The following is a 10,777-nucleotide window of genomic DNA, read 5'->3' on the forward strand; positions in this document are numbered from 1 at the left end:
ATGTAACTGAAAGAAGATTGTCTATCAACAAATTTCACCAAATTGACTAAAGGTACTAATTCAATTAGCAAGTAGTTTTAAGTTAATAGCAGTTTATGTCCTAAATAGTAAATAAGTGACTCATATTTGGCCTAAGAAGTAGCTCATGGGATTTAAGATACAAAGATTAAGTGTGTTTCATTTGAACAAATGAGCTTGGAGAAAAGTACTTCTTGAAGAATATCTTGGAAAATAGACGACTTGGGGGGAAAGCTGATAAACATAGGTCAGTTTTCTACCAGATAAAGAGGCTTGTTTATAATTAATCTGATGGTGCTAAAAAGGCTTTTAATTAGATTTCTAACACAAAATGGGAAAGGATAGGTTTGGGGTCTGAAACACAAGAGTTCAGCCATCTGCTGCCAACTAGCTCTTGCCAACATGTGATTTGCAAGTTAAATTATGCCAGCTGATGACATATGGTGCTCCTTCTTTAAATATCTTACTCAAAATGAGTTTGCTGCTCTACCACTTGGCTAAATACTAAATGCTCTCAAATGCTGAGTTTGGCTTTCAGAAGAAACAACGGTTTCCATAGTTTTCCTTAGCAAACAAATCTAAGTAAAGGAACACAGATCTAAGTTATTGGCTATGTGTTATTGTCCTGCGGCATGATTGTGAGTTACAGAAATTCGGCCTCTGAAATGTTCACATTCAGAATTTACAAACTTAAAATTCTCCTCAGTTTTAGGTTAACGAAGTAAAGAAAACAAAAGTCACCTCCCTAGGTTTTGATCTGTATTTGAGGAAAGAAGAAAGATAATCTAAAAAAGTTAAAAAAAAAAAAAAACTATTTGAATCCATTGCTTCATCTCTAGAATGATGTGTCTGTCAATTGGCAGAAGAGTTCAGACCGACTGACAGTGCAGTAGGTGTCAAAAATTTAAACCATCAACACACTGCAAAACAACGTATTTTTATTCCCAGTGGTCTAAAGCTGCAAAATTCTGTCTCTCAAGGTTTTGGGCTTTGCAATAGTTACAGTTTTGTCTCCAGAATTATTGATCCCATCTGGCTTGAATTAATGCCACATTTTTCCAGACCCTTTGATCTCTCAACCTCTACAAAATTCTCCATAGCAGTTTAAATAGGAACTAACTAAACACATCTATGTAAGCCAATAACTACACTTATGCTAAGACTATATAAGTACACACAAACACACACACATACATCTTCCACTAATTACACCATAAATTTCTCTACCTGCGATACATCCCTATTGTCACTTGAAGGTACGGATTTGAGGCTATTTGATTGAAAATTATGGTGCCTGTCGATCATAGTTTTTGTCTCAGCTGTTTGTACTCCCTATCCAGTCCTAATTTTGTGATCATGACTAAATCTTATAGGTATCAATGGCAGTTCTCTTTCGGTAAGACTTAGCCTCCTAACAAACTTGCAGCATTTTCTCCAGTTGTCGCTATGGACTACATCGCTACAAAATTAAATTTAACTCCTTTTCTTTACTATATTCATCTGCCATAAAGCAAAGACTTTATGGATTTCCCAAACAAGGCAACATATCTTAAATATTGATGGCAGCGGCAGCCCATCTGGAGTGACGGCTGCAAAGCTGCCAGCTACAGTGAGGGAAGTCCAGCTGGGGTTGCGTGCTCCGAGGAGACGGTGGGACAGGAACAGGCAGGAGCTACACCTCCTGCCGAGTCAGCAGGGCAGGGCAGGAGTCCGTGCTCCCAGGCACAGCTGAAGCCTCCTGGGTGCAGCTCCAGAACTGGGCATCCCTGTGCTCTCGGGGGCCCAGGAAACCCCCCTTCCCCAACAGGATCAGAAGTGCCCGCTCCTACTCCCTGGCCTCTCCCCACTCCTGGAACCCACTCTGGTGAAGAGCAAAGTTTTAGCCAAGCCCAGGCGCTGTAGCGACCAGCCAGTGTGTGTACCTCAGGCAGCACTGACACGGTCAGCCTCCTGCCGCTTCAGACCCCCGCCCCCAGACTTTGGACACTGTGTTAGTCTGTTTTCACACGGCCGATAAAGACATACCTGAGACTGGGTAAATTATAAAGAAGAGGTTTAATGGACTTAAAGTTCCATGTGGCTGAGGAGGCCCCACAATCATGGCGGAAGGCGAAAGTCACATTTTACGTGGCAGCAGGCAAGAGAGAATATGAGAACCTAGCGAAAGGGTTTTCCTCTTATAAAACCATAAGATCTCGTGAGACTTATTCACTACCACGAGAACAGTATGGGGGAAACCACCCCATGATTCGACTATCTCTCCATGGGACCTTCCCACAACACTTAAGAATTATGGGATCTACAATTCAAGATGAGATTTGGGCGGTGACACAGCCAAACCATATCAGACACTGACAAGCATGGGAGGGAGGCCAGGGCAGTGACTGAGAGTGGCTCGACCCAGGCCTGCAGGCACACCTTGGCACAAACATCTTGTGCACTATGGACGGCATGTTGATGACATTGGGAGGCAGACGGGTTCCTGGGTGGAAAGGAGCAGGTCACCAGTGAAGCCCCACTTTCAAGCCAGGGATGGCCTGGAACCTGGGGGCTGGGCTGTTAGCCCCAGGTCGAGTCCGTGGCCTGGAGTGAAAACTTATGGGTGCTTTTTCCAGGCCCACCCATGGCTACCCATAAACCAATTAGCACACACTTCCTCCCTTCTGAGCCTATAAAAAACCCAGAATCAGCCAGATTTCACACAGATGCTGGGACTACCAGCTGTGGGAAGGAGCTACCCACTCTGAGTCTCCAGAGAGCTGTTCTGTGGCTTAATAAAGCTCCTCTCCACCTTGCTCATCTTTCAGTTGTCTGCATACGTCATTCTTCCTGGATGTGGGACAAGAACTCAGGACCCATCGAATGGTACGACTGAAAGAGCTATAAAAAACAAACAGGGCTGGAACATGTCCCCACTGCTCACCAGTCGTGGGCAATGAGAAGGAGAAAAGAGCTGCGGCCTTTTGGGGAGCCCAGACATAGGAGCCCCCCAAGCCAGGGCTGCGACACCCTCTTTGAGACTCCGGTCTCTGGCATTTTCAAGCTCCCAGGAGCCACTGTGTTCCCTCTGTCCAAATGCAGGTGCCTGCAGTGGAAGCTGTTTGTGGTGCATCTGATCCAGCCACAGGCTTGCACAGGAGTCAGTGCTCGAGCCGGCGTCTGGAGCTGCCTGCCCTGCTTCAGCAGCCGGCATGCCTGGCTGTGCACAGTGGCCAGACCCCACACTCACTCACTCATGCACCCTGTGCCACTCCATCCCCGACTCACCCTTGGCAGGCATGGGATCCAGGCTGGTAGCCTGAGGCAAGCGCAGCCTGCCAGGCCGAGTGGGTGAAACAAGCTCAGTGGGCCTCGAGCAAAACTCGAGCGAAGGTTCCACCAGCCACAGAAATTTCTAGCTGGAAAAGTGACACCCGATGGCTCCCATGACAATATTTCATTACTTTGTATCTCTGTGATACAGAGGATTTAAAAATAATGTAATCAACAAATAAGTGAAAATGTAGGTTGATGAACCAACACACAAAAAATAAAATGCTGGTAGAGCATGAAATGATTGTTTTGGTTTTCCTTGGGAAGCCAAAGGCAATTGGAATTTCAGGGAAACTGACTAACATGATGTATTAGTCTGTTCTCACATTGCTATGAAGAAATACCCAAGACTGGGTAATTTATAAAGATAAGAGGTTTAATTGACTCTTAGTTCCATATGGCTTGGAAGGCCTGAAGAAACTTATAATCATGGTGGAAGGCACCTCTTCACAGTGCAACAGGACAGAGAATGACAGCCAAGTGAAGGGGGAAGCCCCTTATAAAACCATAAGATCTTCTGAGAACTCACTATCACAAGAAAGGTATGGGAAAAACCGACCCCATGATTCAATTATCTCCACCTGGTCCCGCCCTTGACACATGGGGATTATTACAATCCAAAGTGAGATTTGGGTAGGGACACAAAGCCAAACCATATCACATGAGCACTGACCAATGAGAACATAGCTGGTTTAGAATAGTGTCTTGGACTGGGGGGCCCCTGCCTGTGTCAGGAATTAAAACTTTAATTGCTGGACTGTGACAAGAGACAGAAGTGAGGCAATAAGCGATAGGAGATCATTTGACTTAGGAAAGATGTTGTATAAAACTAGTTCATAATCATTTTTATGTTTTAACAACCAATATGTTATATTTTCATACAATGGCTGAATATTAGTCCCAGTCTATAGATTTGCTTCCAATGTTCCCAACAGTGAATTTTTGTAACACACAAGGTTTCAGAAAATAAATCTTCATAGTTCTAAAGGATACACTAAATCCTGATGAAGTTAAATCTATCACATCTCTTTGTACCACCAGTATCAATAAAACACAGAAAAATCTACCTGTTCTAGAATTGAATATGAGATGTGTGTGTCTGCATGTGCTGGAAACGGTGGGTAAAATGTGTGCATTTCAGCGTTCTAAGCCCTTAAATGTATGATTCAAATGTCTCAGCTTTATTAGACTTTAAATACGAATATTGTCACATTAATTTTAAAGTCTTATTTCCTGTATTTAACTACCACCTTTACTTGCAGGCTTCTACCCCACCCTACCCATGGTATTTCTGATAATTCTTGGAGCGTGCTTGTCATGTGCTTATGAAGCAGAACAGCAGTTCACAGGAGCCACATGACTTGCTCTATGTGCTTAATGTCTAACTTTCCTACCCTTTTTATGATGCTCTACAAAAGAGGTTTCTAGACTGTGCCTAACATGCTGATACTGCTGATGTTTTCAGGACACTGAAATAAACTGCATGGTTTCTTTTATAAACTTTATAAACTGTATGGTTTCTGCTGCTTCCTGACCTGGACTTCAGGTACCAAATTCTCTCTGTACTGAAGAGCGAAATTCTAATTATTAACCCTGTGTGGTACACTGTCACTAACATGGAGCAGGGATCCCTCTTAGGGGCGTGCTACCTACTCCCCACTCCCCACGCATGAAAATAAAGAAAAATTTTGAGTTCCTTCAAGGAAATTTCCAGGTACCTAGCTAGCTTTGGTAAGTAAATGAGCAACCTGATAAGCAAAAAGGTGATAATAACTTAAAACAACAGCCAAGGAAATTTGAGCCTCAAGATGTTTGATTCCCTTGGTAGCTAAAGGTAATATCTTAACATATATTCCTGAGTTGTTTTTCAGAAACCTGGACCCCCACTGGGTAGAAAATGCCATCCACTGGCACGCAGATCTCAGATAAAGGGGCACTGAGGGCTGAAATCTGACTGCTGTTCTTTGTTCTAAATTTCTTCCCGAGGGTCCTGGAGTCATGCCCACAGGCCAAACTTCAACATTCCTTTCTGCTAACCCCAAGACTTTAGACAAAGATTTGCTCTCTTAACCAATCACAAATCAAAGAATCTTTGAATCCACCTATAACCTGAAAGGCCCTGCTTCAAGATATCCCACCATTTTGGGCCAAAGCAATGTATAACTTCCATGTATTAATTTATCATTTTGTCTGTAACTTCTTTTTTGAAATTTAACCCTGCCTTTAAAATCCCTTGCTTGTAAACCATCAGGGAAGTCAGGTCTTAAGCATTAGCTGTCCAATTCTCTTTGCTTGGCACCCTGCAAATAAACACCATGCTTTCTCTTGCTGCAAACCTCAGTGTGGATGTTTGGTTTTACTGTGCCGGATAAGCAGACCCAGGCTTGGTTTGGTAAAACCAACCAGGCCACAAGGTGTCACTGCTTTTGCCCTTTCTCACACAGTCCTTTCACTTCTTCCTTAGCCACTATTTAATAATGGTTTCCTCTGAACTCAAAACTATTCCAGAAGGGCAGTGAATTGAATGATCCACAATAAAATGTGACTCAGACTACACTATGAGTGTCCATCCTCTTGCACACAATGATTTACCTAAGCAAGGTCAATCAGAAGTTGACAAGGCTTCTGAAGGAGGGATAGTTTTTCTCCTTCTGTGAGATCACAATTTTTTAAAAAACTGGCTAAGTCTGGACACTCCAGGAGCCATCTAGATGCCTCACAAAGACAGTCTGTCTTGAGAATAAAGCCAAGAAGAGGCAAGCACAGCATAATTTAGAATGGCGCTCAGTAACAGAGTTGCCACCACGCAGTGTTTTACATTTGAACTGATTCAGAATAAATGGAAATAGTTTATTTTCTCAGTTGGCCATTAGCCACACTTCAAGTACTCAATAGTCACATATGACAATTGAATTAGACAGTTGAGATATAGAACATTTCTATCATCACAGAGTGCTTTATTGAACAGCATGATCTAAAGGAAGAAACTGAGTTCTAATTTCATCCTTTAAACCCCTGCATCCAGCATTGCCTAAAGCTGCATCCACTTTAAATTTCATTTTGATTTAAGCTAAAATAATGAAAGCATGTTTAACTTTTACTTGTGACCTTTAAAAATTTACAACATAAACTAGCCCTCGGTCCTTTTCCTCAGAACCAGATGCAGAAAACAGACAACCTTTTCATTTTTTTCCAGGTTTTTGTTTTTTTTTCCATGAACTATCCTGAGAAGACTCAACCTCACCGTCTCCTTCAGAAAATACACACACACACATATGCACACATTTACCATGAAAAGAAATTTGAGGCAGGGGTTTGGTAGGTGTTATCACAAAGCCAGTCTCTAGTGTCAAAGATAACCAAACTGGACACTAGTTTAAAGTAGTGAAAACAGATTTTATTCAGTAATTGTTAACACTAGGAGAAAGAGCGGAGCTGCATTCTGATTTGCACAGAGGTGACTGGGCAATTTAAAGCAGGGAGTCAAGTGAAAAATTACAGTCAGTCAGTATAAATGCCATTAGGCCAGCTGTGTCTGCTGGCTGGCAACTACTGAAGTTAGGATTCTGTTCTCTTACAGAGCTTGGAAAACAGAGACTATCCTTCCTGATGACTGCATTTCAAAGGAATGGCTTTCAGGCCCTTGAGAAAGACACTCTTGAATTGTATGAAATACAAATACATCTCAAAGAAACAGAGAAAGGATTTCCAATTTTTTTGTTTGTTTGTTTGATAAACATTCTAAGAAAGGGAGACCTATCATCAGATATTGAGTAGAACAAAGGGAAAATTCTTTTGACAGCCCAGAGCTTTTCAAGACAGGCACTCAAAAGAGGGCTGGATTTGTCCCAGAGACAGGCCTTAGGTAGATATTGGCCATGTTAAAGTTTGGTCAAGTCTCGGTAGTGCACGGGTTTGAATGGAGTATTTGTACCCAGAGTTCTTTGCAGTTCTCATTACCTAGATTTTTCCAGAATGTTCAGTCAAATGCAAATCATGTAATTTAATCTACAAGGCAACCCTCTGATGCCGAGATCATTATCCACTTTACAGATGAGGGAACTAAAGCTCAGAGGGCTTAAACTACTTGTTCAGGTCACATACCAAAAAATTAAGAAGCACATTGGAATCCAGATTTCTGACAAAATTGTGTTTTTCCTCCTATCGCCCATAACTTTGTCTCCCTACAGATCTCCCTAATTTTTCATGCATGTTTCTGTAACTAGTTTTCACAGAAGTGCCCTTGCCTTTAAATGACAAAGCCTGTAAGATTTGAATAGGAAGGAAAAAAACTCAGAAAAATGTCAGAAACTTGTGATTAACAGGCAGCAGGTGTATAAACTGAAAGTGCGAGACTCACATCCATTGTCATCTCAGCAAATGGCTTGGTCCCAAAGTTGCTGAAGGGGGAAATTTGATTATCTTTGCTTCCCCAGAAGACTGATAAATCGAATTCAGACTGTTATTGTTCCAGATACAGCCTGAATCTTCCATAGGATTTTAATCAGCAGCAGCATTATGTAGCATATGGGAGTTATTTGGCTGAAAGGAGACTCCAACTGTCACTGGTACATCCGCTCAACATGAAAGGAAAATAATAATACAAAATAATGGGGCTTTCTTATCTACAGAGCAGCTTCCCTCTGAGAAACTCTGTGGTTTACTGTACTACATCTTTACAACATCCTGTTACGTGGGTCAAGCAACTACTTGACTATAATCTTGGATGCTTACTGGCTGATTCCACCAACATTTTAATGTCTTTCATAGCTCTTTCTCTATCTCATCTTATAAATCCTGTTTCCTCTTACTTTTCAATCTCTTCTGTTCTCTTTATTGGTTAACTTTCACCCATCCCTTCCCATTTAAATTGTCTCAACCTTCATTCATCTTTCTCAGTACTATGTGTTTTCCTTTCCTATCTTTATTTTATAGAAGCCTAGATAGGGAAATTAGAATTCATACGGCAATAGAGTCTTTAGTTCAGTTACATCATCCTGTTTTTCTACAGTATCGGGCAAATGTAGCCTTCACTTTACTTATTTACTCCCTTAGTCACCAAAACTCTATGGAATGTGTTTGTTTCAAGATTCGAAAGGGAGTAACACATGGTCTTTTCCTTCAAACATGGAAGACAAACCAACAGCTAATGACAATAGGATGTGATAAGTGTCATCTTCTTACTGAGCCCATTAAAGTACAGAGAAAACACACTAAGTGTGTGGTGCCTATGGTGGCTGATCCCTAGAGCCAGATTCCAGAGTCAGGCTCAGAAACCAGTCACCAGGTTTCTTTAAAACCCTTCCCCCATCTCTTGACCTTTCTTGACATGCCTCAACCCCCATCCCCACCCTTTTGCTCCACACACCTAGAAAGGTTGTGAAAGGAATATTATGCTTAACAGTCTTACACACATCTGAGGATGACATTGACTGAGCTCATCTGTTAACTCATGAGTCAGCATTTCTAGTAAACTAGGAATCAATCTAAAGTACCCCCCCACCCCACCGTGTGTGTGTGTGTGTGTGTGTCTCTCTGTCTCACACACACACACAAACACACACACTTCTCTTTTTCAAATTACAGGGAATATGAGCAATGAACAAATGTTTTGCTTCCTAATAGCACCAACATTTTTTTAAAAAAGTATCAAGACTCTCTTGAAATTCCTATATTTTGTCCAAACATGTAGTCAAAAGTGGTGAACTAGTCATTGCCAGTTTTATGCCCTTGGGTAAGAGATAAACTTTATCAAATGACAGCAAAAAAAGAAGGATGGTTAGAAAGAAAAATGATCATGAATTACACACTAATTCAGTAGTGGAGCCAGCTAAGAAGGTACTATTTCCTTTCCCTGTCTCTGGACCTAATCATCTAACTTCAAAAAGTCAACTGCCAAAAGAGAGAAGATGCCTCCTCTACCATGACATTACCATCAAAGTGTTCAAGCTGTAGAAAGGAATACCTAAAGTAATGAATGCTTGCAAAAGAAAATCTATGCTGTCTGTACTTGGGTGGGAATTCAGTAAAAAAGAATTCCTCCTTCACAATTAATAATGAAAAAAAAACCTATTTCATTAACATCAAAAAACCTATTTCATTAGCATCAAACCCTAGGAAAAATTAGGCAGCAAAACAATTCTGAGTGTCTCAGATAAGGCCTGAAAATCAGAATCTAGTCACTTGGGATCCAGAGAGATGTGACGCTGTTGTTGAGAGTTTATGCTGAGAGTAAAAATTAGGTAGCAAAAAGTCTCTATATAAGATTGTAATATAATCCTTTTTTTTAAACAGAAATAATAACCTTTTCTTCCTTTCTCTTTGTATAAACACAGTACCTAGGACATAATAGATGCTAAATGTTTATTGCATAGATAAATGAATAAACATTATTTTCAAGCACTCCAAAATGAGATTTAAAATAATTAGCATAAAGAATTATAAACATAAAAAGCCTTTTAGATTCAAAAACCATAAGCATAGAACTAACAAAAACTGCATAGGAAAAGTTCAAAACCCACATATTAACCTCCCAATAAATTTGTTAATCTCGATTTGCAGTAACAACACTGTTATTGCAAAACCAATACATCTTAGGCTAATGGGCTAATTGCTTCAGCAACCATCTTAGAAGCCTCACTGTTTTCACACAATGAACTTTTCATTCTTGTTTACGTCTGAGTCTAAGGCAGGAGTGGGATGTGGAGGCGAGATACTCTGCACCATGAAGCTATTCAGGGACCTTGATATTTTAATCTGTTGGTTCTTTCATTGCCTATCACCTCAGGATTCTCCACAGGATGCCCTCCATTTAGCCAGCAGATGATAGAGACAGAGAGCATGTGGTAAATGGTATGGGAGGTTTTGTGGTTCAGGCAGGGATATGGGCACATTCCTTCTGCCCACATTCCACTGGCCAGAACTCAGTCTTTGACTTTAAGTCAGACAGGCTGAAGAGCTTCCTTTTGATAAATAATAGGCATGTTAGTTTTTAAGCAGAGAAATGACCAAGATGAAAGTTGGGAATTACATTGGCCATGCTGAGTAGAAGAACCTAGTGAAGGGATAAACTAGACACAGGGAGATCTGTTAAGAAGCTATTGCAGTAATGTGGGCAGAGAATGATGAGGCTCAGACTAAAGTAGTAGAAAAAGAATAACAAGAAAATGATGAATTTGCAACATACATTAACTGACTTGTCGACTGAACAGGAATGAACCAAGTAATATTCTTGGGTTTTACAAATTTATAAAATTTGGGTGGGCTTTTAGTTAACTGATGCATTTTTTTGTTGGTTTATTAGTTTTTTCTCAAAGGGATTATGATAATAAAGATTTAAATGTGAAGGAAGTTCATAGAATGCAGTGTCTGTGGGAAGTCAGGGAAAGCTAATGAAGAGTCAAGAAAAAACAAAGGGAATGTTTTGAAATTCTGTAGATCACATTGA

At 40.8% G+C, this 10,777-nt stretch overlaps 1 protein-coding gene across 2 annotated transcripts in view; it reads right to left on the reverse strand.

Annotated features, from left to right (window-relative positions):
• LOC129397422 (ATP synthase subunit a-like) overlaps positions 1-10,777 on the reverse strand; it is a 903,826-nt gene that overhangs the window by 487,615 nt on the left and 405,434 nt on the right. The window lies entirely within an intron of this gene.

Source organism: Pan paniscus, chromosome 2 (assembly GCF_029289425.2).
Source record: "Pan paniscus chromosome 2, NHGRI_mPanPan1-v2.0_pri, whole genome shotgun sequence".
NCBI lineage: Eukaryota > Metazoa > Chordata > Mammalia > Primates > Hominidae > Pan > Pan paniscus.